The sequence below is a fragment of the Mustela nigripes genome, chromosome 5 (genome assembly GCF_022355385.1).
Source record: "Mustela nigripes isolate SB6536 chromosome 5, MUSNIG.SB6536, whole genome shotgun sequence".
Taxonomy (NCBI): Eukaryota; Metazoa; Chordata; class Mammalia; order Carnivora; family Mustelidae; genus Mustela; species Mustela nigripes.
The window spans coordinates 100,754,824-100,778,590 of record NC_081561.1 but is presented as its reverse complement, the minus strand read 5'-3'; the positions used below and the strand labels follow the sequence as shown (position 1 = coordinate 100,778,590).

General features: G+C 37.4%; 1 protein-coding gene across 1 annotated transcript in view; it reads left to right on the top strand.

The window, feature by feature from the left end:
• Nucleotides 1–9,667: 9,667 nt before the first annotated feature.
• The window catches only part of LCA5 (lebercilin LCA5), a 60,841-nt gene continuing 46,741 nt past the window's right edge, over nucleotides 9,668–23,767 (top strand). Inside the window, exon 1 of the mRNA XM_059399207.1 lies at nucleotides 9,668–9,746. The gene's annotated coding sequence lies outside the window, so the exon portion shown is untranslated. The remainder of the gene's footprint in view (nucleotides 9,747–23,767) is intronic.

The window sequence follows — 23,767 nt, the reverse complement described above, 5'->3', positions numbered from 1 at the left end:
CATGCAGACTTATTTATATGCTGTGTATGTGCTGAGCCCATCTACTCATTAGCCTCAGTGCAGAGCCATATAGATTGTAGATGCTACTTACATGCAGTGAGAATCTCAGTTTGAGTGATAGACCTTAGAATCCTCCCCAAAAAAGAACTTTTCTAAGGGGAAGAGTCAAGCGTGGTTATCTTGATCAAGAGTTATCAAAGAAGTTAGTGTCCGACTATATAGCACAGTGACTTATTCAAAGATATACCAGATCACCTCCCTACTGGTTTGTGTCATAATGCATGAGAAATGAAAGCACTGCTTCACTAACTTACATGAAATTTCTGGGAATAACAAATGTCTTAGTTCAGGCTGCTCTAACAAAGTAGGATACTGAAGCCTCGGTGGATTGAACAACAGAAATTTATTCCTCACAGTTTTAGAGGCTGGGAAGTCCAAGATCATGATGCTAGCAGATCTTTTGTGTGGTGAGAACCCAGCTCCTGGGTTGCAGATGGCTGTTGTGTTGTACCCTTACATGACAGAGAGCAGAGAGCAGAGAGCTAGCTTTCTGGTGTCTTCTTTAAGGGTACTAATCCCATTCGTGAGGGCTTCATCCTCATGGTGACATTACCTCTCAAAGGCCCCATCTCTTAATACTATTTCACTGGGGATCTGATTTCAACATATAAATTTTTTTGAGGGGGAAAGCACAAACATTTAGTCTGTAATAGCAAGTAACACTTTATTGGGATCCATTTAATAGAGAATAATACATAGGAAAGGGGCATTTCACATTCACCTCCAAAACTTGGTTCTAGAACACTAGATCAGTCAGGGTACGGTCAGGAAAAGAGAAACCACACTAGGCTTGAACAGAGGGTATTTAATATAGGGAATTAGAACATAGGTGGTGAAAGGCTAAAAGATCACAAAGGGAACACTGAGATAACCTGGATATCTGTACTGCAGAAAGCAGTTAACTTGTTAAGGGAACAAAATAATTGGGGTTGGGGGTCACTAGAGCCTAGGTACTCAGAGGAGGCCCTACAGAGCTGATGTCTACACCTCTAGGGGACTGTTCCAGATATGTAGACCTAGGAACAGCAAAAGACATGTTAGAATAGAGCCAGCTGCTGGTGTCGTAGTCACATCGATAGAAGCAGGGACATGAAAAAGGAACTTTGCTCTCACCAACTCCCACCTTGCCACCTTTTCCTAATGTGTTCTATCAGCAGAACCTAATATTGAACAAACTAGCAAAGAGTCTATGGGAAATGTAGTTTGTTGAGTCCTCAGCACTACATAACAGAATATAGAAAGGCAGGTTTGGATCTGAGAAAAATAGGTATACTTCTGGTGTAATTCCAATTCAACTGTGGCCCTGACATGGTGGTGCCACTCAGAGAGCTAGTGACAGCCACCAGTGGAAACTGCTGGCTTCTGGAAAGAAATGGGATAGACTTTTGCATGATATAGCAGTGGTCCTGATGCCCTTCCTAGGAAGGACTACCAATGAAGGTTGGTGTGTTTGTAAGTGTGAGACACTCTCTGGGAGGTCCTAGAAATTACTGTGGGAAAGTCTTTTGACAATATAAGTATTATAAATCAGAAGGGGTCAAAAGACAACCATATATGGTTGCTATTATCTATATTTACAGCCTATATAATTACATACTTTTTTTTTTTTTTTAAGATTTATTTATTTGACAGAGAGATCACAAGTAGGCAGAGAGGCAGGAAGAGAGAAGGGGGGAAGCAGGCTCCCCACCAAGCAGAGAGCCCGACCCAAGCTGAAGGCAGAGGCTCCAACCCACTGAGTCACCCAGGCGCCCCTACATACGTTTTTCTTAAATGAACTTTAAATTAAGTATGCCAGACTGGTTTACAAACCTATTTGAGTAAAATTGTCATTGTCACTTTTGGGGACTTTTTAAAGTTTTGTCTGGTATTCTTTTTTCTAATAATAACATTCCAGTTTTTCTTTGGGGAAACGTTTCTCTCAGCTCTTCTGGAAGAACATGAAAATTCAGGAGACTTGATCATACCCTTTCTACTTCCCCTACTGCAAGCAACCCCTTGGCAGCAGTAATTAGTTCATGTCCTGGTATGAGAAGTCAGAATGAATACCAGGATTTCTGTTGGACCAATCAGAAAAGAGGTGTTCTTTTCTCCATGGGGTTGTTAGGTGAATAGAGTGTAAGTCTGGAGCTTAGGTGTTAATACCTAGTATTTCCTACAGCCCACCTGGTATAAAACAAACACATAGGGAAGTATGTGCAAGATAAAGAGATCATTTTTTAAAAGAGAAAACAATTTTAATGACTTTGAATATATGGATTTACCATATTTGGAAATAGGTCACCTTCTAGATTTTTCTATTTATATAAGTCAATGCAATTTTTTAATGAAGTCATTCAAAAAGTTGAAATAACACATACAGTGAAAAACACCTATTGTAAGTTTACATTTTGATGAGTTTTGATAGAGGAAACACTCTTTTAACTCCACCTCAGTCAAGATACAACCTGTTTACAGCACTCTAAAAAATCTCTTTCATTTTTTTCTAGTCAATTGCTACCCTGTTCCCGTAGTCAAATGTTCTGATTTTCAACGGTATAAATGAACTCTGCCTGCTTTTGAACTGATTATTGGTGGTAATATACAGAATATATTCTTTTGCGGTTGACTTCTGCTTAACATACCTTGGAAATTTATCATGTTGATCAGTTAATTTTCTTGATATCCAGCATTATTGTAAGGATATACATTTTTGTTTTTTAAAGTTTTTATTTAAATTCCAGTTAGTTAACATACAGTGTAATATTGGTTTCAGGAGTAAAATTTAGTGATTCAACAGTTCCATATAACACCTAAGTGCTCATCACCTATTTCACCCATCCCCCACTCACCTCTCCTCTGGTAATCATCATTTTGTTCTCTATAGCTGAGTCTGTTTCTTGGTTTGCCTCTCTTTTCCCCTATGATCATTTGTTTTGTTTCTTAAATTCCACATGAGTGAAAAAAATAAACACATTCCTTAACATGACCTAAAGATATAATCACTTATTGTGTATAAAAAAAAAAAAGAAAAACCCCAAAGTGAAAATCATGTGTAGTAATCACTGTTCAATATTCAGCCTTACAAATGTTTTAGGTATCAAAAGATTATTCATTAATTAACTTGATGTACTATCAATCCAAGTTCTTAAGTTTCCCAAGGATTTTAGAAATTATGTTTAAACTGAACTACTAGGGGCACCTGGGTGGCTCAATGGGTTAAGCCACTGCCTTCGGCTCAGGTCATGATTTCAGGGTCCTGGGATGGAGTCCCATATCGGGCTCTCTGCTCAGCAGGGAGCCTGCTTCCCTCTCTCTCTCTCTCTGCCTGCCTCTCTGTCTACTGTGATCTCTCTCTGTCAAATAAATAAATAAAATCTTTAAACTGAACTACTATAAAACATAATTACTGTTATAAAACATTAGTTGAAATTATGATTCAATTTAGTTGAACACAAAGGGATATACATTTTAAACATTTATGCTCATGTTGAAGAATAATTAGGTTGTTTCCTATTTCATAATATTAATAAATCAACACTGTTGATTAAGTATTTTTGGATATCTGATTTTGTTTCTCCTGTTTTACCTTGGAGTAAAATTACTAGGATATGCTAGAGATGTGTGCTTGTCTACATAAGAAACACCATCGGCATTCTTACCTGGATGTCCTGTAGATATCGCAAACAAATTACTCCTTACTGTCCTTTACCTCGCATTTGCATTCTGTGCTCACTGTCTTGGTGAAGGGTGCCACGTGTCTTACTCAGGAATCTGGGCTCAACCTAGCTTCCTTCTTCCCTCTACACCCTCCTACATGCAATCAGTCTGGTAACAGGTAGTACATATCCATTTTCTTTCTCTCTTCATTATGATTGCAATATGGTGATTTTTTTCAAACTTTTTTTTACCTTTGAGATATAGTAAAAATATACGTATTACATGTATATAAAAGTAACTGAAACAAAAACTTCACGGTATTTATCCTTTCTGTTCCACTCTCTATCCATTTAAAAAATGTGATCATAAAGCATAAATTGATTTGATGATTCATTAATAAGTTGCAAACACAGTTTGGAAAAAAGATGGATGAAAGCTCAGGTCTCAGAGTCAGACAAGGGTTTAAATCCCTACTCCTCTATTTAACTGTAACCTTGGGCCAAGTTCTTAACTGCCACCCCGGCCCCCCAACCATGGCTTCACTTGGCAACAACAACAACAAAATAATAAAAATAATATGGTATCATAGAATTGTAACAAGGGTTAAAATGGGTTGTAGCAAGGATAAAGGGAGGTTATAAAACTTGAACCTCAGGTCCAGGAATAGAAGGTGCTCAACTGGGGCGCCTGGGTGGCTCAGGGGGTTAAAGCCTCTGCCTTCGGCTCAGGTCCTGATCTCAGGGTCCTGGGATCGAGCCCCACATCGGGCTCTCTGCTCGGCGGGGAGCCTGCTTCTTCCTCTCTTCCTCTCTCTCTGTCTGCCTCTCTGCCTACTTGTGATCTCTGTCAAATAAATAAATAAAATCTTTAAAAAAAAAAAAAAAGAAGGTGCTCAACTGATACTAGCTGAAGCAGGCCTCCTCATTTCTTGCCTTTATTACTCACCCCTTTCTGAAGTTTTAAAGCCCTTAGCTGACCTTCTGCTTCTGGTCTCACCCCGCATGAGGCCACTGAGATGCAGATCAAATCGTATCAATCCTCTGTTCAAAAGCTCATTAGTCACTACTTGGCTTTTGGTATTAAACATATGCTTCTTAAAAAGGCATTTAAACATTTAGTCTTTGCTCCCTCTCAGGTCATATCTTGGGCCGTTCCCTTTCTAAGTGCTCCTCATCATGTCTTCCTCAGTGATTTGTCCTGCCCCTCTAATGCTGTTTACTGATTTGTTTCTATCTTATCAATCTTCCCACCTCCAGTTAGCTTTTATGTAACATAAGCTACAATTTGAGAGTTAGTTTTTCTGGGAAGCATATCTGGGCCACCAGGTTGAGCTAAGAGTCACTCTTCCAACTCCCCTTAACACCCTAAACATACCTTTATAATAGTCCTTATTACACAGTAACTGCAATTCGAGAAACTTATTTTTCTTTTTCATTAGACAGTAAGCAGCTAGAAGACAAGGACTTTATTTTTCTTACCTGTATTCTTTAACAGTGTGTAGTAAGTACCCAATATGTATTTAGTGAATGAATGAAAGTGTTTAACTTAGTTTTCCACTGTGATTCTGCCATTTTCCTGTCTTTACTGGAGAAATAACTGGTTGTTTTACACTAGAATCCTGAAGTAGTAAAAACACTTTTTCAATAAAAATATTGATTCACCTAACATATCTGTCAATTAAAATTAAAAATCACCTAGCACATTATTACTTAGCAATAATTTAATATTAATTAAAATTACCTAGCATACTTATTGTAAATTAAAAATATAGTCACTGATATTAACAGAATTTCCTATGGATTATTTTCAGTTAAGAACAGGCAATTGCCTACTAAGAAAATTGTACTGACATTCTCCCTTTCAAATCTAACAATGTGAATACAAATAGAATTATGTTTTCCTTTAGTGCTATTTCTACTGCTTTGGAGATAGCACTTAGTTGTTAGGTCAATTTACTTATAGATGTAGTTGTGGAGTAATGAAACCCAAAAACATGTATTAAAAACTAACTTAAACCAATTTTGGCTTAACTCTTTTTATGCTAAACAAAAGTAAAACATCCTCAGGTTCAAATAAATTCCATGAAATTGAGAAGCTATCAATTATTTATTTACCAGTTATGAAAGAAGAAAAATACTAGTAAACATCTCAATGGTTTTATTTCTTTCTCCACTAATAAAATAATAAACTTGTAAGTTTAATATAGCAATCAAAAAAGATTTATCCTTTGTTTAAAGTAATTTATCCTATTGTTTAAAGCAACAATCAAAGGGTATCAGCCTTCTGTACTGTAAGGGCAAATAATAATAATCAATTAGACTAAATCTATTTCTGGAAGATCAAATCACCATATGTGTCTCCAATTTCACTATTATTTACACCTGGCTCAAGTTTTCCTAAGCCATTCAATTTCTTTTGAACACCTAGCATATTAGGTGCTGTTTAAAAGTATTATATGCTGACAATCTATTTACCTATAATGTCTTTTTTTAAGAAGATTTTACTTATTAGAGAGAGAGAGAGCACATGCATATGCACCCATGATCATAACTGGGGTGGGGGGAGGGAGGGCAGAGAGAGAGGGAAAAGCAGACTCCCTGCTAAGCAGGGAGTCCACTAGGCCGTGTATCCCAGGACCCTGAAATGGTGACCTGAGCTGAAGATAGACGCTTAAACCAACTGAACCACACCCAGGAGCCCCAACCTGTAATTTCTTAGTAAAGTTTAAAATTTTCTAGCAATATGGACACTGGAAGTTTGATTTAAAAGTTTTAAATTTTTTATTTTTATTTTTTAAGAACATCTTTTATTATTTTTTAAAGATTTCATTTATTTATTCGAGATCGAGAGATAGTGGGAGAGTACAAGATAGAGCGCAAGTGGGAGGAAGGAGCCCCATGTGGGGCTCAGTGCCAGGACCTTGGGATCCTGACCTGAGCCAAAGGCAGACACTTAATCGACAGAGCCCCCCGGCCCCCAATTTTTTTTATTATCACCTATCTAGGTAAGATATGTAAAATTGTGACAATGCTCCCCCCCCAAAGAATGGTGCTAAATGGACAACTAAACTTTATTTTTTAATTTAATTTTTTAAAACGATTTTACTTATTTATTTGAGAGAGAGAGAGTATGAGAGTGGGGAGGGTCAGAAGGAGAAGCAGATTCCCCACTGAACGGGGAACCCTATGTAGGACTTGATCCTGGAACTCCAGGATCATGACATAAGCTAAAGGCAGTTGCCCATCCAACTGAGCCACCCAGGCACAACCAACCTTTAGCTAAGGATGATTATACTGGTGTGCTTTCTAAGATATGATTTTTTATAGTATGCTCCTTTTAAAATGCAGTCATTGTAATTTCTGGATTGTCTACAGAAGGAAGTCTACCTATTAATTTTATGAAACTTCTGATTTTATTGCTCAAACTTCTTAGTTTCTTCACATAGAAAATGGGAATAATTTCATTAGTAAGCACTTCTAGGAAGAGTTTAATAATATCTATCATCACATGGTATTAATCAAGGCAATCAAAATCTTGCAGAAAGAGAACATTCAGTTAGCAAAATGATTAATCTGGAGATATTGCAATACTGTGTAAGGCCAAAATACTAAAAATAAAATTACAATGTTATATGAAAATATATTAAAAATATTTAAAAATATATTTTATATTAAAAATAAAACTCCAATTATACTGATTATTATAATATATATAGTATAATTCCTTTCATAAATCTTTAAAAATAATAAGAAGGCTTATTCCTATTAAATACAATTTCAAGTGTCATAATATAAAAATATACTTTTGTTGGCTTTCTATTTTTCTGAAAAGCACAATAGAAATTATCTCATGTTTTGGGATACATTTTAAAGAATTAGTTCAATAAGCTGGTTTTTAGTCCTGGAGATTTAGAAATCCTTTGGGTCTTTATTCAAGGTCAAATAAATTGATAGTCACTATTACTTCAAATATGATAGAATGAATAAAAGTGCACATTGTAAACATCTTGAAAAAGTGTTATATACAATTAGATAATTTTTTGGAGACGACTAACCTTTTAAGTACTTTCTGGCTTTCTAACAACTCTATTAACCTGTAGGTGAAACACATTAAAGGCATTCAATTTGAAGCCTGGAATTTAGCTGACCTAGGCTTGATTCTTGCCCCTACCACTTACTACTTTAGTATTTCCTAGTGGATTCTTTCATTTCTCTGAATCTGTTTCTTCAGGTATAACAGTGAATAACACCCGTCTAGAATCAGCAATGAAGATGGAATGAGATTACATTGCCTAGCACATTGCTAGTGCAGAATGAATGTTAGTTTCATTCTCAGCTGTCCTTGAGTGCTAGCAACCTTCATTTGACTCCTTGGAGAGAGACGTTTGTTCTTTCACCTAAACACAGCATGTTTCTTTACCCTTTATAGCTATTTCCTTTAAAAGTACTCCACCAATGCGCTTATTAAACTACGTAATATTAACTCTAATGGAGTCAGTAATAACCAGTGAGCTATTTTAACGAAGAGTATTAGCAGATTTAAACTGATGAGATGTTATTTAAGTGCACTTAGGTATTACTCATCTATTTTTCACTGACAGACGATTCCTATCTTCTACTTTCTATACAGAAAATTGCATTTAATTACAGTATTGTTTAGGTGGGTTAGTCTGTAACTTGAAGTGAAAGATATTGACAGGATAAAATGAAAGCTTTGAAATAGGGCAAAATTGGGAAAACGAGGTCAGGCCAGAAACAGAATTACCGTAATTCATGGTGAGAGGATTGATTACAATGCATTTGCCTTCAAGATTTAGATACTCTGCAGAATGGAGGTAAAGCCCAGTTTTCAAGAAATTACCAATGGCGAAAAAAGCGGGGTGCGGTGTTAAGCCATCTGAGTAATCAGAACCTTTAGAATTGCTTAAAATAACCTTCACCGAAGAGAGCATTTTCTTTTTACTTTCCCTGCCTCCCGCAATTAAAGCCATTTAACGCAGTTTTTTAAAAGGGAAAATGCCATACTGCAATTCTCAATAGGTTACTGACATGCACCATGACATTTAAACTTTTTTTTTTTTAAATGTGCAAATCTCTCAAATGTCATTCCACCTCGAACCCTTTCCAAAACCTTAAAAAACCCACTTTCAAGCCAAACTTGCTGCGCGTTCGTGAATTACAAAGGTCAGGACCTCAAGGAAGGACCTACTTAGTACACTAACTCCACCAACTCCTGAAAACAAGCAATCTCGGTGCTAAGACCGAGAAGTAACTAGCTATTTGTTTATAATTAATTTCTTCCTAATTTAAAATCAATTGATTTCCAAGAAGGATTCAAAACAGTTTTCAACGTTTTCCATCACGCATTTGCCAATTTCTACAACTCATTACACCAACCCTCTTTCCCCTCCGCCCACATGCTCCCCGAACCATCCAAGGCCCCTGAAGCGGTGCGGTCGCGTGTCGCCCTGCACAGCCCACGGAAGCCCGGCGTGCCCCGCAGAGCTTGGGCGGGAACCACTTCCCCACTCCGGGCTGCCGCTACAACTGAAGCGGTCAACCAATGGCTGCCTTCTCCCGTACTCATCGTCCCGCCTTCCAGTTCCACTGACCCCAATAGGAATGGTCGTCTCGTGCCGGAGGCCAATGGGAGATTGGGGGCGGGAATCATTGGCCGCAGTCTTGCCGCAGTGCAGTATGGTCCTCCGTCTCCGTTACCCTGGTGCCGAAGTAGGCGCGTCGCCGCCGCCAGGGAACTACGGTCCCCGCCCCTAACCTGGCCCTGTGTTCAAACTTCCCGCACCCCGGCAACCTTGGCTCCCGCCCCTCAATCTTCGCAGCAACCCGGCACCCACTCTTGGGCGGCTAGACGGGGAGTTTGTTCCGTGGAGAGAAGCAAGGCAAGGAGGCGGGACGCCGCGTCGAATCTGAGGAGGCGCCGGGGCGGGTTGGGGGTGGGCTTTTGGCGTGGGCGTGGAGACTGGGGAGTTCGGGGTGCGAAGTGAGATTGGGACTGCAGCGTGGGGGGCCGGCTATTCGTGGATGGAGGTACGAGAGTGGAGCTGTTAAAGCGGGGAGGATGAGCGGATTAAGGATAGGGAGGGTTTGGGGACGCGGGGAGAGCAGAGTCCTAAGCAAATAAGTGAGGAACACGGCAGCCGGGAAAGGACGAGGAGGAGGCGAGGTTGGCTACAGGTGGGGGATTGGGAAGTTAGGAGGAGACGAAGTTATAGAAGGTTTGATTGTTGGAATCGAGAAAAGGAGGAAGGGAGCTCGTTGCAGGAGGATCTAGAGATAGGGTTAGGATTTATTAGGAAACCCTAGTGGCCTGTGGAGACTGAAGATGGCAAAGGAGGGACAGCCGAGAAGGGGAAGGAGACTGTGAAACTTTCGGCATCTCTGGGATAACTGGAGATTAAAGACAGTTGGGTTAAAGCGGAAAGGCCCATTTATCCTGGCTGTGAAATTTTTACATGTCCACCCAGGCTGGGATGAGGGGAAAGATGTTTGGCAAAAAATGCGCCAGGTGAGTCCGAGTGCTCTGGTTGGTGTTCTGCGTGGGCAGGACCAAAAGGATACAGTGTTTCGCGGTGGTGAAGACCCTGGGCCAGGTTCACCTGAGTTTAAACCCCCCTCTCATTCACTTTGTGACCTTGGACAAATTACTAATATCAATTAGTAACAAATTGTTGGCTAGTAACAAGGGGCATATATATTTTTTTCCATTTGGGAATGGGAATAGTATAGACACTCTTGTGAGGATTAATTTCTTGTGGTGTTCCTACCTATAATGAGATAACTGAAGAAAAAATTGGATGGTTCTCTTCAAGTGGATTTGTTCTTGAAATTTTGTTTGTGTGAGCAGTTCGATGGGCTGCAATTACTGGAGATTTTCTTAATCCTTTTGCTTGTTGGATCCTCCTCTGAAAGTCTGAAGAACGTTTTGGCTCCTCTCCATAGGAAAGTACACTTGGGCACAAACATTTTTATTCTGGTTCTTTACCATCAACTTGGATTAAAAATATCTTTGAGATTAAAAGTCACCATTTAAATGATTTTTATGTATTTATCTTTTTTGGCAGGAGGGGTCTACATGCAGTTTTGAAAAAAGGGTACAGTTCTGGACATTATTTATTATGTTATTTTAATTCATATGTTTTCAAGTTATAGTTCCACATTTGAATTTTATATTACAAATATATACAAATAGAGAATCATTTTAAATATCAAAAAGTAGTTGGTGATTTTTGGAAAAGATTTTTCTTTTTTTTGTCAGCATCACATCTTTCCTATTAAGCATTCATGGAATAGCAGACACAGAAGTCCATTAGAAGATGCTACTTTTGGGATGCCTGGGTGGCTCAGTTGGTTAAGCTTCTGATTTCAGCTCAGGTCATGATCTCCAGGTGGGGAGATCAAGCCCTGTATCACGCTCTGGCCTGGGCATGGAGCCTGCTTGATGCTGTCTCTCCCTCTGTCCATCTTCCTCCCACCCCCAAAGAAGATTCTGCTCTTTCACCTGGTTCTTCTTCTGCCTGTTATTACTGATCTTCTTTGCTTCTTTGTGGATGCTCCTCCTTCTCTGCTCACCAGTATTGTGTTTCCTCATAATTTAGTCTTCTGCCTTCTCTTCACTCTGTTCTTTTTTTTGGCTGAGTTCATCTTCAGGCTTCTGGTCATCTTGGCTTCCACCATCTATATTTTATTAATGCACAATCAGTTTTTGTCTCTGTCTTGGAACTCTTGAATTAGTTCTAAATTTATATAGCTAATTTTTCATGTTTCCACATAGATTTCTTACAGGCATCCTAAACTCGATGTATCTAATATGAAACCATCACCTTTCTCCACCAGACCTGTCCTATTAAATGGTACCATATTTACCCAATTTTTTAAGACCAAAACTTTGAAATTCATTTTCTGAATTTGGAAGAATTTTGAATTCTCTGTTCTCATAGTCCACATATAACCTGTCATCAAGTTCAGTTTGTTTTATTTGATAAACATTTCTTAATTCTGTACTCTACATCTCTAGTTACCCTCTGTTAGTTCAAAGCTCTGTCACTTGTCACCTGATTTCAAGACCAGCTGTTTTTCTGCCTTCAGCCTTATTGGGCCTCCAGTTCTTGGGCTGGAGAAGGATCTTTGTAAATGTGGATCTGATCATTTTAATCCTACTGAAGATCCTTTTTTTCTAACCAACTTCTTTGTATGATATAAAGATCCTTCTTGTAACAGTCTCTTCCACTTGATCCAGTCTCTTTTATTACTTTAATCACGGCCCTCCAGCCAGTGCAGTCATTCTAAACCAGCATTGTCTAAAAGAAATATAATGCGAATCATATACATAATTTAAAACATTTTTTCAGTAGTCACAGGAAAATACAAACAGGTGAAATTAATTTTAATAGTATATCTTATTTAAACCAGTACATCCAAAATAATCTTTTAACGTGATGAATATTTATTTTTTTTATTATTTTTTAAAGATTGTATTTATTCACTTGACAAAGATCACAAGTAGGCAGAGAGGCAGGCAGAGAGAGAGGGGGAAGCAGGCTCCCCACCGAGCAGAGAGCCCAATGCGGGGCTCAATCCCACGACCCCGAGATCATGACCCAAGCTGAAGGCAGAGGCCCAGCCTACTGAGCCACCCAGGCACCCCTAACGTGATGAATATTTAAAAATATATTCAAGTAGATAGTTTATGTTTTTTTTTTATGTATTGAGTTTTCAAAATCCCATGTGTATTTTACACTTAACAGCATATCTCATTTCTCACTAGGTACATTTCATGTTTTCAGTAGCCACTGTTTGAATAGCACAATTGCATACTTTTTGCAGTTTGATTATATGCCTCACCTATCTCATGCCTTTTACTTTTGCACATGCTGCTTTCTTTTCCTGAAATAGACTCTTCTGTCATGAACTGTGTTCTTTTAGTAACCTCATCTTCCATTATCCACCCCCTGCAACAAAAAAAAAAAAACAGCCCCCAAACACCCATACTTGTGTTTAGCCTCAGGTAATACCTAAAGACTTAATTTAGGCATTATTTCCTCTGGAATTCTTTCTGATTTCCCTCTGTCCTCTCAATCTTAGTTTTAAGTGTACTTAGCCTACTTTACTTCTTTTGTCATTAGTACTCATACTCTTGCATTATCTTTTTCTTCCTGCGTTGGAGTTTGTGAATGGTAAGGTGTCAGTTGTATCTTATTTTTTGTATCTCCATTCATAGTTTAGTGCCTGACATAGTAGGTGTTCAGTAAAGGCCTTATACATGTATGAATGAATATTCTGTGATGTGTTCATTTGACTGACTACACTTTGGGAATGCATATTGTAGTTAAGATGCTTTAATTTGAACCACTGTTTCAAAATGCCGTTTAAATGAAGCTGATTATGCCTTAAATTTTAAGTCTAGCATATGCTGTGCTCTGCCCTAGAGTCCAGAAAACTATATTTAAAATCTAAACATAGTTTGATTTTTAAAGCAGGAGTAGGTGTTGTGTAAATAAAGGTAGAGTAAAAAAATGCTTAGGAATATAGTGGAACATGTCAGTAGAAGGGTAGAAAAATGACTTGGCTTTATCTGTTTCTAATAATTTTTTCTCCTTTGTAAGAGAGAATTAGTTGCAGTTTTATGCAACAAGATTGTTTTTAATTTTGTCTCATCTTCAGTTATTTATATTCCTTTTTGAGGAGAGAAATCTTCTTATTTATACCTTTCTCTCTTAGTTTATTTTTATTTTACTTATCTAGTTGCTTGTTTTGAGTTCTTTTGCTGGCAGCAGAGGTGGCCAGGCAGCAATGTTTTATACAAAGAAGCTGAACACAAGATATGAACAGTTCTTTGATTTTATATAGTTTTTTTCCTTAAAACTAAGAACCTTTATTCAAGTTTTATAAATCAGATAATTATTATGCTATTCCATATATAGTAAGCTTTTTAGCTTAGATCTAGTTTTGATTCATTTGAAACAATATAAAAGGGACATTCTGGTACTGAAGTGGCTTATGGTCATCTTTTTTCTGACCTGTTACATGCGAACTATTCTGTTTAGGACTTTTTAGAAGTTTATTTTTGGATGAAAAATGACATGTTAGATTTGCTAGTTTTCTAGCATTGCCATGGTAGCACTCCTGGCTATTTTTAGAAAATAAACAATTCTTAGGAATTGAAATTGGGCAAGACTTGTAGTTTTTCTTTTTTGCTTTTATGTAGTTACCCTCTTACAGATAGGGGTGATAGATGAACCACCTGTTAGTTGATTTACTCCCCATCACAAAGAATTAGCTTAAATTAGCTGGAAAACTGTACATGGAATATAAATCTTCAGTGTTCAAAAAGTTAATCTAGGTAACTTTTTTCATTTAAGAGAAAATAATATTTATTCATTTAGTAATATTGTGACCATATTAGTCAAATGGAAAATATTATTCTAAGTACAGGTGAAATTTATTTTGTCTGAAGCCATATTAGTTCATCTCAGTTATTTAAAATTAACTGAGTTAGAATATTCCAACTTTACTGTGGTAATGGGTCTGAGCAGACCTTTTTGATTTGCTAACTTTTCTCCCTTCTAAGGAATTTTAGAGATTTAAGTAAGACTTACTTAAAAGTTATTTAAAAGAGGGAAAATTTAACACTTTGTTTGAAACAGGAAGACAAACTTTATAGAATGAAATTATTAATGTTCTATTTGGAATAGCTTCATAGAATAATCATTCAGTCCATAAAAAATTAGTGAGTGGTGTTGTTACCATGGTGAACTAGGCAGACAAGATTTCTGGTCTTACAGGTTTTCTATTTAGTAGGAAGAGAAAGATGAATGTAAGATTATTTCTAATAGTAACAAGGTCTATGAAGAAAATAAAACAGTAATTAAGATAGAGTGACTGGGCTTACTTTGATAGAAATGTTAGGAGAGCCATCTTTGAGAAGTTGACATTTGTGCTGAGAGCAGGAGGAAGAGAAGGAGCAAAGTTCTAAGAAGGACCTCTTAGGGTTAAAGGGTGAAGCAAGTCCAAAGTCTGTGAGTTGGCAAAAGGTTGGCATGTTGGAGGCAACAAAGAAGGCCACTTTAGCTGAAAAAATATATAAGTGGCATGAGATAAGGATGGAGAAGTAGGCTGAGGGGTTAGATCTTGTATGAGTTTGCAGGTCTGGTTGTGGAATCTGATGGCTGTAAAAAGCCATTGAAGAGTATTAAGCAGGAGGGCAATGCTATCTGCTTCTGTGTCATAGCTTACTCTGTGGAAGCAAGGATAAAAGCAGGTATCACTAGGAGACAATTGCAGAAGTTCAAGTGAAAAAAGATGGTGGCTTGGTCTAGGGCAGTAGCAGTGGGAATGATAAAAAATAATGTGGAATGTATTTTGGGAGATAAAACCATTTGGTTTCACAGATGGCTTGGATGTGGGATGTGAGGTTAAGAAGGAATCCAGGATGATCCTTAGATTTGCGACAGGAGTTAATTTAGTAGATGGAAGTGCCATTTAATGAAATTAGAAAAATAGGGAAGAGTGGGGATAGAAAGAGGACAAATTATGATTTTGGCTTTGGACATACAAGTTTGAAATGATTTTTGGATACCCAGATAGAGTTGTCACATATGAAGGTGGATATGTGAATCTGGAAGTCAGAGTAAATGAAGCCTAGATGAGACCATCTAAGGAGAGAGTGTAGATGAAGAAAAGAGAGCCAATATGTGGTGCCTTGGGAAGAGGAGGCAGATTCAACAAAGTAGAGATAACATTCTAGATTCTAGATTACTCTTCAAAAGAGATTTATTGGAAAATTAGAATAGAGCAACTGGGTCATAGATGTATTAGGACATGGAGTCAAGCAACAGCTTTATTAGAGCCTCTTTGTTGGTAGGAATGATCCTGTGCAGAGTACAGTAGCAGGGGCACAGTCCTGAGATGGAGAGAAGATATGGGAAGGGAGACAGGTGAAAGGTGAAAGGTTTAGCTCTGAAAAGGAACAGAAATGCTTCTTCAGTTTTAGTGGCAGGAAGGCAACAATATTGATAGATGCAAATGGAGATGATTTCAAAGATGAGGTAGTTTTCATCTGATTGTTGATACTGAAATACCTAATGGGATACTCAACCAAGAGAAAACTTTTACAGGGGTACCTTATATAATTGGACTTTGATTTATTGTGCTTTGCAGAAATTGCATTTTTTTTTTTTTTTAACAATTTGAGTGGTGGCAATCCTGCATTGAGCAAGTCTGTTGGCGCCATTTTCGTCCAATAGCATTTGTTCACTTTCTGTGTCACATTTTCTAAATTCTCATAATATTTCAGACTTTTTTGATATAGTATTTCTTATGGTAATCTCTGATTAGTTGGTTATCTTTGATGTTACTGTTGTAATTGTTTTGGGGTGCCATGAACTGCATCCATATAAGACAGTGGACTTAATTGATAAATGTGTGCATTCTGACTCCTCCACCAACCAGCCGTTCTCCCTCTCTCTCCTTGTCCTTGGGCCTTTCTATTCCCTAAGAAACAGGATGGAAATTAGGCCAATTAATAACCCTGTGATGGCCTGTAAGTGTTCAAGTGAAAGTCAGACATTTCTCACTTTAAATCAAAAGCTAGAAATGATGTAAGCTTTATAAGGAAGGCATGAAAAGCCAAAAAAAGCCAAGAAAAGCCAAAAGTAGACCTGTGCATCAAACAGCCAAGTTGCAAGTTCAAAGAAAAGTTCTTTAAGGAAATTAAAAGTGCTACTGAAGTGAACACATACAGTAAGATAAGAAAATGAAAATAGCCTTATTGCTGATGTGGATAAAGTTTTGGTGGTCTGGGTAGAAGATCAAACCAGCCCCAACAGTCTCGTAAGCCAAAGCCTATTCTGGAGTACAGCCCAAGCTCCCTTCAGTTGTATGAAGGCTGAGAGAAGTGAGGAAGCTGCAAAAGAAAACTTTTGCAGCCTTGGAAGCTGCAAGAACTTGGTTTATGAGGTTTAAGGACAGAAACCATCCCAGTAACGTCAAAGTACAAAGTGAAGCAGTAAGTGCTGTTGTAGAAGCTACATCAAGTTATCCAGAAGATCTATCTCAGATAATAAAGATGGTTCCTTCTCCAAACAACAGATTTTCAATGTAGACACAGCAGCCTTCTAGGAAGGCTTCTATGGAAGCCTTCTATGGAAGAAGATGTCATCTAGGACTTTGATAGCTACAAAGGAGAAGTCAGTGCTTGTCATCAAAGCTTCAAAGGACAGACTGACTCTCGTGTGGGCTAATGTAGCTGGTGACTTTAAGTTGAACTGGTGTTCATTTACCATTTCAAAAATTCTAGAGCTATTTGAAGCATTATGCTGAATCTATTTTGCCTGTACTCTACAAATAAAACAACAAAGCCTGGATGACAGCACATGTGTTTACAACATGGTTTACTGAATTTAAATTTTAAGCCCACTGTTGAGGCCTAATGCTCAGGAAGGAGAAAAAAAATTCCTTTCAAAATATTACTGCTCATTGACAATGCAACAGATCACCCAAAAGCTGATGGAGATATACAGTGAGATTTATGTTGTTGTCATGCCTGCTTACACAGCATCTATTCTGCAGCTTGTAGATCAAGGAATGATTTTGACTTTCAAGTTCTCTTATTTAAGAAATATGTAGCTGCCATAGGTAATGATTCCTCTGATGGATCTGGGCAAAGTAAATTGAAAACCTTCTGAAAAAGATTCACCATTCTAGATGCCATTAAGAACATTTGTGATTTGTGGGAAGAGGTGAATATATTCATATTACTGGCAGTTTAGAAAAAGTTGATTCCAACACTCATGGGATGACTTTGAGGGTTTCAAGACTTCAGTGGGAGAGGTAACCATAAATGTGGTGGCAATAGCAAGAGAACTAGAAGTAGAGCCTGAAGATATGACTGCATTACCGTAATCTCATGATCAAACTTGAACAGAAGAGTTGTTGTTTCTTATGGATGAACAAGGAAAGTGGTTTCTTGGGATGGATTCTCCTGGTAAAGATGCTGTGAAGATTGTTGAAGTGACAAGAAAGGATTTAGAATATTATAGAAACTTAGTTGACAAAGCAGTGGCAGGATTTTAGAGGACTGACCCCAATTCTGAAAGTTCTTCTGTGAGTAAGTGCTTTCAAACAGCTTTGCATGCTACAGAAAAATTGTTCGTGGAAGGAAGAGTCAATCAATGAGACAAACTTTATTGTCTTATTTTAAGAAATAACCACAGCCACCCAGCTTTCAGCAATCATCACCCTGATCAGTCAGCAGCCATCAACACTGTGGCAAGGCTCCACCAGCAAAAAGATTACAACTCACTGAGAGCTCAGATGATGATTAACATTTCTTAATTCTTAGCAATGAAGCATTTTTAAATTAAGGTATGTACATTTTTTTAAAACAATGCTCTTGCACAGTTAGTAGACTATCATATGGTATGGTTCAAATATTCATATGCATTGGGAAACCAAAAAATTCATTTGACTATTTTTATTGTAGTCTGCTTTATTGCAATATTAGCTTTATTTTGGTGGTCTGGAACTAAACCTGCAATATCTCTGAGGTGTGCCTGGATCCATTTCAAGGCTTATTAACTTAATTCTGTCACCTTAGGTAAATTGTACTCTTGGGTAAGTCAGTTTGTTTTTCTGGGTATTAGTTTCCTTATTCTATTCAGAGAAAAAAGTGATTCCTTAGGGTTCCTTCCATTGCAAAGTTGGTATGTTAAGCTACAGTACTTATTTTTATTTGCGCATACACACACACACACACACACACACACATTTTTTAATTGAGGTTCAAATGACACACGTTACATTAGTTTTAAGCATATAGCATAGGGATTTAACTCTATAGGTTATGCTATGCTTATTGTAAGTGAGGCTACTGTTACTACCAATGCACCAGTTTACATTCCTGCCACCAGTGTGTGGTGGTGTGTGCCTCACCAGTGTGAGGCATTCCTCCACATCCTCTTCAGCATTTGTAATTTATTCTTTTTTTTTTTTTAAGATTTTATTTATTTATTTGATAGAGATCACAAGTAGTCAGAGAGGCAGGCAGAGAGGGGAAGGGAAGCAGGCTCCCCGCCGAGCAGAGAGCCAGATGCAGGACTCAATCCTAGGACCCCGGAATCACGACCTGAGCTGAATGCGGAGGCTTTAACCCACCGAGCCACCCAGGTGCCCCAATTTATTCTTTTTTTTTGATACTAACTGTTCTGAATGGTGTGAGTTGATACCTTATCGTGGTTTTGATTTGCATTTCCCTGATGATTAGTGATGTTGAGCATCTTTTCTTTTGTCAGTTGGCTATCTGTATGTCGTCTTTGGAAAAACGTCTATTAAGGTTTTCTGCTTACTTTTTAATTGGATTGGTTGTGTTTTGATTTTTTTTTTGGTGTTGAGTTGGATAAGTTCTTTATATATTTTGGATAGTAACCCTTTAACAAATGTACTAGGTTGCCTTTTTGTTTATGGTTTCTTTTGCTGGGCAAAAATTTTAATTTTGGTGTAATCCCAATAGTTTAGTTTTGCTTTTTTGTTTTCCTAGCCGAGGAGAAATAATCTTTTTTTTTTTTTAAAGATTTTATTTATTTATTTGACAGAGAGAGATCACAAGTAGGCCGAGAGGCAGGCAGAGAGAGAGAGGAGGAAGCAGGCTCCCTGCTGAGCAGAGAGCCCGATGTGGGACTCCATCCCAGGACCCTGACATCATGACCTGAGCTGAAGGCAGCTGCTTAACCCACTGAGCCACCCAGGCGCCCCGAGGAGAAATAATCTTAAAAACGTTCCTAAGGTCTATATCAAAGAGATTACTGCCTATATTCTTTTAGGAGTTTTATGTTTCAGGTCTCACATTTAGGTCTTTAATTATTGTGAGTTTATTTTTTTGTTTAGTTTAAGAAAGTGGTATAGTTTCATTCTTTTGCATGTTGCTGTTCAGTTTTCCCAGCACCATTTAATGAGAAGGATATCTTTCCCATTATATATTCTTATCTTCTTTGTCATAGATTAGTTGACCACGCAAGGGTGGGTTTATTTCTGGGCTCTCTGTACTGTCCCATTGATTTATGTATCTATTTTTGTACCAGTACTCTCTGGGATTGTGATACGCCCATCTTTTTTCTTCTTGAAATTGCTTTGGCTGTTCTTTTTACTTGTATCTTCTGTCTTTGTACTTCTATACAAATTTTAGGATTACTTGTACTAGTTATGTAAGAAATATTACTGGTATTTTGATAGGGTTTGCATTGAATCTGTAGATTGCTCTGAGTAGTATGGACATTTAAACAATATTGGGGCACTACCCCAACTGGGTAGCTCAGTGGATTAAGCCTCTGCTTTCGGCTCAGGTCATGATCCCTGGGTCCTGGGATTGAGCCCCACATTGGGCTCTCTGCTCACCAGGGAGCTTGTTTCCCCCTCTCTGTCTGCCTGCCTCTCTGCCTACTTGTGATCTCTCTCTTTCTCTATCAAATAAATAAATAAAATCTTAAAAAAAAAACCCAATGTTATTCTAACCCATGAGCATGGTATAGCTTTCCATTTGTTTGTGTCATCTTCAGTTTTTTTCCTCAGAGTTTTAATAGTTTTGAGAGTAGAGTTCTTTCACGTTCTTGGTTAAATTTATTCCTAAGCATTTTGTTATTTGTGGAACAATTGTAAATGGAATTTAAAAAAATTTCTCTTTCTGCTGTGCTGTTATTAATGTATAGAAATGCAACAGATTTCTGTGTATTAATTTTGTATCCTGCACCTTTATTGAATTAATGTATTCTAATAGTGTTTTGGTGGAGTCTCTAGGGTTTTCTATATATAGTATCATTATCTACAGTTATTGACTGTTTTCCTTTTTCCTTTACCAGTTTGGATGCCTTTTCTTTAATGTTTTTGTCTGATTGAGGTGGCTAGGACGTCCAGTGTCATTTTGAGTAAGAATGGCAAGAGTGGACATCCTTGTAATGTTCCTGATCTTGGAGGAAAAGTTTTCAATTTTTCATCATTGAATATACTGTTAGCTGTGGGTTTGACATATATTGCCTTAATTATGTTGTAGTATGTTTTCTGTCAGCCCACTTTGTTGACAGTTTCGCTCAGTAGATGGATTGAATGGATTTTGAATTTTGTCACATGTTTTTTCTGCCTCTAATGAGATGATCATATGATTTTTATCCCTCTGTTATGTGGTGTGTCATGTTGATGGTTTTTAGTTGATGAACTGTTCTGGTGTTCCTGCAGTAAATCCCACTTAATGGTACTGAATTATTCTTTTAGTGTATTATTGAATGTAGTTTGCTAATATTTTGTTGACATTTTGCATCTATGTTCATTAGGTATATCGGCTTATAGTTTTCTTTTTTGGTATTATCTTTGCTTTTAGTATCAACATAATGCTGACCTTGTAGAATGTATCTGGAAGCTTTCCCTCCTCTTCTATTTTTGAAATAGTTTGAAGAAAACAACTATTCTTTACTTTTGTTTTGTTTTTATTTAAATTCCAGTTAGTTAACATACAGTGTAATATTAGTTTAGTTGTACAGTATAGTGATTCAGCACTTCCATACAACACCTAGTGCTTAATCACAACAGGTACACTTCTTAGTCCCCATCACCTGTTTAACCCATTCCCCCACCCACCTCTCCTCTGGTAACCATTAGTTTGTTCTCTATAGTTAAGAGTTTATTTCTTGGTTTGCCTCTCTTTTTTCCCCCTAAGCTCTTTTGTTTTGTTTCTGAAATTCCACATTTGAGTGAAATCATATGATATTTGTCTTTATCTGACTTATTTTGTTTAGTATAATACTCTCTTGTTCCAGTCACACCATGGCAAACGCCAAGACTTCTCTTTTATAGCTGAGTAATATTACATTATACACCCCCCCCCAACACATCTTTTCCCGTTCATCAGTCAGTGAATATTTGGGCTGTTTCCATAGTTTGGCTATAGTAGATAATGCAGCTATAAATAATCAGGGTAAAAAATAATTAGTTTCTTTTTTTTTTTTTTTTTTGTATTCTTTGGTAAATACCTAGTAGTACAATGGCTGGATCATAAGGTAGATTTTTTTGTTTTTCATTTTTTGTTTTGAGAGAGAGTGGGGATAGGGAAGAGCGAAGGGAGAGGGGGAGAGAGAATTTTAAGCAGGCTCCAGTGTCTTAACACAGAGCCCAACGTAGGGCTCAGCCTCATGACCCTGAGATCATGACCTGTGCCAAAATCAAGAGTTAGACACTTAACTGAGTCATCCAGGTGCCCCAGGTAGTTCTATTTTTAACTTTTTGAGGAATGTCCATAGTGTTTTCCACAGTGGCCGTACCAGTTTGCAGTCCCACTAGTAGAACAAGAGTGTTCCCTTTTTTCTACAACCTCACCAACACCTGTTGTTTCTTGTGCTTTTGATTTTAGCCATTCTGACAGGTGTGAGGTGACATCTCATTGTAGTTTTGATTTATATTTCTCCTAATGATCAGTGATACAGCATTTTTTCATGTTTCTGTTGGCCATCTATATGTCTTTGGAAAAATGTCGAGAATAGGTGTTCTTTAAATGTTTGGTAGAATTCACCTGTGAATTTATCTGATCCCAGATTTTTGTTCTTGGGAGTTTTGTGAGTACCAATTCAATTTCTTACTAATAATCAGGTGTTTAGGGTACTGTCTGTAGATGAGACATCACAGCACATTTCTGAAAGAGGAAAAGAGTAATGATAGATGAAACACATTGAAACAGAGAAAGCTGTGTCTGAAAACATTCAGGAGGAAACTACAGCAAAGAAAGATTCAGTTATATCTAAAAGAATCTCAGAACATCTTAGAATTTGAAAAGTCAGGGAGAAAGGATAATTGAAAATGGGAAGGAAGAATAGTTGAAAAACTGTGTAATAGTTATGCTTCCTTTCCTACCCAGTCCCATATACAGTGACTCAATGTAATAGTCCCTGCCTTTCACCATTCCCTTTCTTTGCCGTCAAAAAATACAGAAGCAATTTCTTAAGAAAATCAAAATAAAGACAACCCTAAAAGAGAAATAGAGTTGCCATGGTGGATATTTGTATCTGAAGATTATCCCTTGTAATTCTAGCTTTTTAGGATCCCCCTGGAAAATGGCTGATTCTCTGCTATTCATCCTAAAGCAAAGTGTGCATGTCAGGAAGCCTTATTTATAAATACCTGTTTTCCATTTATTCTTTTTCTTTCTTTTTCCTTTTTAAAATATCAATGGACAACCAAAAATTACCTTCAAAGAAATAAAACCATATATAAATAAGAAAAACTATCACCGTGTAAGACGGAGGTCCTAGTTCAGGAGATAGTGTTCTCAGAGGAATGAAAATATATTCCATCAGTAAATCAGGAACAGGATAGTTATTTAAAAAACCAGAACGAGAAAGAATTCTTGGGAATTAAGGTGTTTGCAAAAAGTAAATAAAAACACAACAATCCTGGATAGTTAAAAGATAAGTTGAGTGAAAATAGAAATACCGAGAGAACAGTTTGTTATTTAGCCAGTAGAAATCTCAAAAAGAATAAATAGGAAAGCCAGTTATCAGAAAAATAACATAAACATTTCTAGTGCTTAAAGGTACTTGTTTCAATATTAAAAGGAAGAGGGAGGTAAAGGGGCAACACAATCAATGAAAAAAGACTCGGACCTATGCATGTTGTGGGATTGCAGTATAAGAGGAGGGAAAAGCCTAAAAACTCCTAGGAAGGAAAAGAAAAGATAATCTATAAGGGAATGAGAATCAGATGAGCATAACTAGAGTGTAAACTCCTTAATGGCAGGGATTTTTGAGGTTGTTGTTTTCATTACGGCTGCATTGTGAGAGCTTAGAAGAAGTACATGTTGGATAAAAGAGAGAGTATAACATCTTCCAAGAACCTCTGAGGGTTTAGAAGGCAGTGGAGTAGTGTCTTTAAAGTTCTGAGAGAAAATAACTTAGATGGCAGAACTTACAAAAACTACCAGATTGGAGGGCAAAATAAAGACCTTCTCAGGCATATAAAGACTCAGAACATTTTTCTCAACCTATTTACCCCTTTTTTTTTGTAATTTAATTTTATTT